At 35.4% G+C, this 6,688-nt stretch overlaps 1 long non-coding RNA gene across 6 annotated transcripts; it reads right to left on the reverse strand.

Moving 5' to 3' along the window:
• Positions 1-885: 885 nt before the first annotated feature.
• Positions 886-6,255, reverse strand: LOC113284085. Of its 6 annotated transcripts, none has more exons than XR_003327908.1 (13): positions 5,901-6,255; positions 5,731-5,762; positions 5,565-5,646; positions 5,408-5,451; positions 4,269-4,406; positions 3,507-3,625; positions 3,256-3,372; positions 3,111-3,152; positions 2,879-2,989; positions 2,549-2,698; positions 1,883-1,973; positions 1,333-1,381; positions 886-1,241 (listed from the first exon to the last, which is right to left on the reverse strand). It is a non-coding gene; the product is annotated as an uncharacterized LOC113284085 (long non-coding RNA). The 6 variants fall into 6 exon arrangements; XR_003327906.1 differs by having other exon boundaries at positions 1,333-1,389; XR_003327910.1 differs by having other exon boundaries at positions 1,333-1,973; positions 5,565-5,641.
• Between the last annotated feature and the right edge of the window lie 433 nt (positions 6,256-6,688).

Here is a 6,688-nt window from a genome sequence, read left to right on the forward strand (position 1 = left end):
TCTGAGTCCTCATGAAACCTACACACCGGTGGTAATGGACAATCTCCAGGTAGTCGAAGACCGATATAATGAATGTTGTTATGGTTGAATAAAGCAATTCTCCGATCCTTAAGCAATTCATCCCAAATAGTGTATTTTGGTGTGTATGTAAAATATGTTCCCTTACCAAATAGATGAACAACGCAACCCCACGTTTCCGCCAAGATATGACCACTTAGAGGCATGCTCATCAAATACTCTCGGGTAAGTGGTCCATTACCCTTTGGCCCTTGTACTCTAGCAACCATTTTATCAAATTTAACTTCTTTGTCTTTTCTTGTTTTTCCTTCCTTCATCATGGATATGTAAAATTCCATGTCTTCTTGTAGGGGCAAGGCTATCATCTTTCTAAAATATTGGCATTGGGTTAAGTTCTCATCGTCTGCCAAACTTATATGGCCTATTTGTTCCGACGTAACTTGATAACCCACAATTCCCATCTGCATCCACGTTGTCGATAGATAACACACAAGGCTTAATGATTTCAGTAAGTTTCGAATAATACTCCTCGAACACTAGTGGAAAATAGCAGTTTCGCGACCGCCGGGACAAGTCATAGATCCGAGTTAAAATGACTTACTTTAACGGTCACGGAAATGGTCAATGTTTGAGCGTCTTTTTCATCTATGACGTGGCTATGCGGGTCGCGGAACAACCTATATCAACGAATGATTTTAACGGTCAAGGTGTTAAGGCTGACCTTCGTCAGTCGTAGATATATTTAATATAAAAAAAATAATAGATTCAAATTGGCTGACTTGCCTGCACTGAATATGTCTAAGATGAAACAAGTCTGACTAAGACTAAAATGAAATTCAAATTACAATGAAATGAAACCTGGATTCATAAATTCAAATGGCCATTTATTCAAGAACCAGTATTCATTGTACAATTCATACAGGTTCAAATAGCAGAATTTCAAACCTGCACTTGGCTTCAAAATCAGGAAAAAAAAAACAAAAAAAATCTTGAATTTGCACCAATACAAGTCTTAGATGATAGATTCACATGTTTCTTAAAGACGATTCTTAAAGACAAGTGCGAGTCTGAGTACCCTAGTTTACACTGAGCTGCTGAATCAACTTTCTTCTTTGGAACCGCCTCACAAATAGCAAATACATGTGTTTGGTTCTTTGCTTTGGACCCATATATGTCAAGTATAACACAACCCTGAGCATACACTGGATTCCAACAAAACTTATCTGCAATATTTGAGATGAACCTAATCACAATGGTGAACTGAGACAGATTTACCATTAGGAAAAAATCGAGATGTTAAGGAAATAGTATTACCTCACTGCTTGTCCCAAAGGTAGTAATCTACTTCCATCAGCTACAAGACCTTTGAACCTAAAATAGAACACGTGAGAAAGAACTGGTAGGATTTTCAGGATTCCCATCCCTTCCGACTACTTCAATAGTTAACCAAGATCACCAAATGGTATTCCCATACATTATATAGTACTTCAATTTTACACAAATATAAAAGAATAAAAAAAACATGACCTGTCAGATCCTGGACCAAATTATAAACCTCAGACTACTTTGAGTTGCAGGAAGGGTAATGGATCGCAAATATCAAAATTTTCGAGATCATAATGAGAGTAATTTTAAGAAAAATATGAAACTTCATGCATAGGAATCAGTATCCCACGGCGAATTGCACTCCATATGAAAGAATGAGATGCCGTCCAAGGGTATCTAACAAGAAAATGTAAGCGAGGAAGGCTAGATCTATGAACCTAGTAGATAAGTACCAAATAATCAGAGTAAATTCTCAAACTTAGTAATAAATGCTTCACTAACTGAAGATGACAATATCTCATGAGATAGTTATTCATACCCCTCCAGTGCTAGTAGCCTTTGTTGAAGTAATAAGAACATTAGGTTTCCTCAACACATCAACTGCTTAGGGACTACAAGTCATAGTTCACCTGCGAACCAAATCATAATTCACAATTATAAAATATATGAGTACCAGTTGTGTGTCTCAAGCAAACCAAACCCACTAAAATTAAAATTAAGACAAAAGAGAAGAAAACATCCCATGAAAAACTAATAAGTATATGATCTTGTCTGCCTAAAACAGAAAGAGAGGAGTAACAATGGCCACTCATTAACTTAAGCTCACCTCTTCTCCCATATGAAGTAACAAAGTCTAAAAGTCATTTTCTGGAGAGAAATGTCCTTAACGGTACAGATCTTCTCCTTTACAACACAAGGTTTTTTCCCTCTACAACACTGAAACAACATTATCTGAGGGTCATTCGAATCTGTTTGAATCTAACAATTTTACTACAACAAAGACTATCTACATTCTGTATGTAATCCAAAGAAGAATTAACTTTATAATAACCAATTAACATTAATTCTGGCTATCTAATCAGATCATTGGAAGAAGCAAAAACAAAAATTAAGTTAGAGAGTTATCAACTTGGCTATAGTTTACATGATAAATTAGATGTTGAAACTTAAAATCAGAAAAATGAGAGAAATAACGAGATCTTACCTGTTGTTGGTGATGTTGATTATCCAGGACCACCATAGCCTTGGTAAGAATACGTGTTAGGATCTTGAGAAGCTGAAACATATCCATAGGTTTCATAAACTCCATTGTATTTGTACATGTTGCAACATCCCACTGGTTTGGATCAGCATGCTGCAGAACCATACACCAGATGAATCCCATATTTAGGAAGATTAGTTTGTTACCCATGCGTATAACACTTAAATAGAGCAATATTTAAGAAGAAGGGACATAAATAATCTTTCATTATCATCCCTAAGCTAAAACTGCATTTCCAACGATTACAATCCAAGGCTTAACACAGTCAATTACCAACTCAGTTTGAGCATCAACCTCAGAATTTGACTATGTACTACAACTACATTTGAGCAAGAGGATGTACAGTCATGAAGACCAGACCAATAGTATGCATCACTTTGCAGACTGCACAAAGATAAATCATTGAGCTGTTAGTTAACCCAAGTTCTGATGAAATGTGAAAAATGAAGGAAAAACATTCCAAGCATGACATGAGGCCAAAGAGACCACAGCAGTATGCTCATACCCTTGCAAAACTTTTCGCTTTCCAACTGTTTTGGACTTCTCCCTGAATTTGCAATAAAGAAAGTTAGTGAACCAAAGACAATTAATTACATACAGAATTGTAGAAAAGGTTCAAAATAGGAGAACGAACAAGTAATTGTTTTTACCTCCTTTTCGTTACACATATGCAGATGCAACTCTCTTGGATGCTAATTCAGCTTTCTTCACTAAAGCCGCCTCTTAAACCTGTGTTTGTCTCTCTACTTGCTTCAAATCTAAACTACCTGAAAAATAACCAACAACAGAAATGAGTGGGTCTATTTTTCCCTGTCATAAACACACACAAAAAGAAGACCACCATGCATCAACACTAACAAAACATAGGAAAATAGAACCAACAACTCTACAACGAACCTACATTAGCAGCTCGACTGAAGCAAATTCAAAGACCATCCCCAGTGTATTGTAGATCATCCCTAAGAAAATGTTTGTCCTGAAGGTAGTAAAGTACTGCCACCATCTACAAGACCTTTGAACCTAATTAAACAACAAAAATGGAAGTAAGTAAAAGAAAAATTTAATGGAAAAGATTCCATAAATATATATTTCTTGCAAATATGGGAAAACTGCATGATGCAAGGGTAAATAAAGAATACAAGTATGCAACAAGTGCATTTCTCTTTCCATCACCACCTTCAAAAAATTCAACAATTAATTTCAAAAAATGTTCAACATAAAGTATAAGAAGCAACCTAAGTATACCATTGCATCCACATAACTTAAACCTTCCTTTTGTACGTGGCTGAAGCTAAGGTCTTTTCTATCTAAAGTTTAACTCCAATCCTGAATTCAACTACATAAATATAATTTAATCGTAACAAGCATAAGCCAATGAGAATGTAATACCAGGAACAAGACAAAATATAGGTATTTATCAATGAGAGAGTTGGCAGAATACGGTAAGGATTTTGGAGGTTGAGGAGTCCAATTTTGGGACACAAAGAAGTCAAAAAATTTTTTGAATGGGGTTACTTATAAGAACAATTAGCTATTCATAATAATCATGTGATGCGACAAGACATTCAACGACAATTGCTTAGTTGAGTAATATAGTTGAACTGGCATAGAAAATCTAAGAACACAACAAAATGCAACATGGGAGTTAGAGAATGATACAGACCCGCAACCCTACTTCACCAATTATTGGTTCCGAAGATCTTGTTGAATTGATCTTGTAGAGCTGTCTGCTCCCTCAGAACCTGATCCAATTTCATTTGCATCATACTTCCAAAATGTGCCAGACGGGTCTGCGTAATATCTGCAAACATAGCCTTACAGTTTATAAGTTGTCTAAAATAAACACCAATCTGAGTGTGCTAATACAAGATAAAAATTTGGCAGGCCATCCTAATTCATAATCGGCCTTACAAAAAAATTACAAATACAATACTAGAAATATATGAGGAATATAAAAAAAGGCTAAAAACTTGCAGGCTCTTCCCGTTTCCGCCATGACCAACAATGAGAAGAGTGATACACCAAAAGGAAGAGACTGTTGAGAACCACAACAGCCAAGACCAGAACTAATTCATGGACCTAAAAAAATAAGGAATGACGTAAAGAGAGAACTGACCGTGGACTCTTCTTCGCCTTGACCTAATTGTAGTGCAAGAGCACATAAAGCTTGTGTTGTGGGTTCACAAGTCAACCTAAAAATTAGAACCATTTACTGAACTACCCAATATTATTTATCTAGCATCCTGTATCCAATAACTCAACTTCATAAATCAGATGTCTTATTGCTCAACAATTTTCAGTCCATATAGCAAAGTTTACTATCAGTCCATACAAGTGGCATTGGCAAGCAACGCTTACAGATTACTATTTACTAAGATTTGGAAACTAACCACCACAATGACAACACACTTTCCACAATCCATTCAAGCAATAGTATGCGTAAGCACTTAGGTAGAGAATCCCTTCTAAAAATGGCAGAAACATAGGAACTCCAACAAATGCATTTGATAACTACTCAGTACTCACACATTCTTACCAGATTGATACATGCATCTAATAATTAAAAAAGAGTCCGGCAAGTGCAAAATGTTGGAATACTAAACATTGTAATAACATGCTGAAAATATACTTGAACCTAGCATTAGCATACTCAACAACACATTTAAAACAATACTAACCGCACATATCAAGAATACACTAAATATGGTTCATACTAAAACAGTTATGAACAAGGAAATGGAGAATAATCAGATTTGTGGGTAATTATTAAACGCAAACAAAGTTATGAAACAAAGAACAGACCAGCAACTGCGAAGTGATACGCTCTCAATTGCAGTTGACCCAAGCTACAAACAAACAAGAAAAAACCCAAACCAATCATGACCAAAAACATAGAAATTAGGTTACAAAATTTTCAGTTAGAAACTAAAAATTAGGTCTTTTTAGTTTTGTTGTTTACCTTAATAGCTTCAATCGCATACTCAACCAGAAAAAATCTCCCCTCAGGTGAGAAAGTATTCACACCTATATCATACTCTGTCCTGCAGACGAACAAAGATCCCAAAAATATCAAAATCTATTGAAAAGAAACAAAATTAAAAAAACCTAAAAGGCCTTTTTCTCACCACATCTTCGATTGTTTAACCTCTTAAAAAATCTGTAAAAAAACAAAACAAATTCATCAGAAGTGAAGTGTGATATCAATCTAAAATTATATATTAGAGATAAAATTCTGAGAATAATTTGATCAATGATAGCATTGATAACTGTTAAATGGGAAAATTAGGATTTATACCTTTCGAAATAGAGAGTTAGGGTTTCTGATTGCGATGACAAAAATAGAAGATTGGGTTTTGGAAGTTATTGATGAACAAAAAGGGATGTTGGTCGGCCGTGAAGGATTTTACTGTTTTTACAGATATTTACAGAGAGTTAGGGTTTCTGATTGCGGCAACAACAGATACAAGGACATATATGAGGGTTATTTGATTTATAAAATTTCGAATCATTAGCTCTGTTGAAAGGAGGAAGCAATCATGATGATATGTTGATTCGTGATTAGTCTTGGTAAGAAAATGGAACAGGGGGTGGAAGGTTCATAAGAAAAAAATGGATTTTTTTCTTTGCAGCAAGTATCTCAGCAGCCTTGTATGCGCCAATATCCTTTGGTACAATAACATTTCATATTGCCACAACGGGAGCATCATAGCCATTAACTACATATACCCATGATTGAAAATCACGCGCTTGAAGAAAAGATCGTATAACAATTTTCCACCATAAGTAGTTTGAGCCATCGAAGACTGGTGGTACGTTAATTGAGATAGCACATATGTGCATAGAGTCAGATCGCTACAAAGCCATACTTTTGAGGTCTTAAACGTGTTTGCCTGCTCTGATACCAATTGAAAATGGGCGTATAACAACCCCACCCAATATTTCGATTAGCAATCTGTATGGACTAACTCTAATATACTTTCTAGAGAATCAACTAGACATTCAGACTCAATCTAGAGTAAAGTATATCAAAGAGTACAATATCTCGATCTCTTGATTTGATCTATACTCAAGCAAATAAAAATC

The sequence above is a fragment of the Papaver somniferum genome, chromosome 5 (genome assembly GCF_003573695.1).
Source record: "Papaver somniferum cultivar HN1 chromosome 5, ASM357369v1, whole genome shotgun sequence".
NCBI lineage: Eukaryota > Viridiplantae > Streptophyta > Magnoliopsida > Ranunculales > Papaveraceae > Papaver > Papaver somniferum.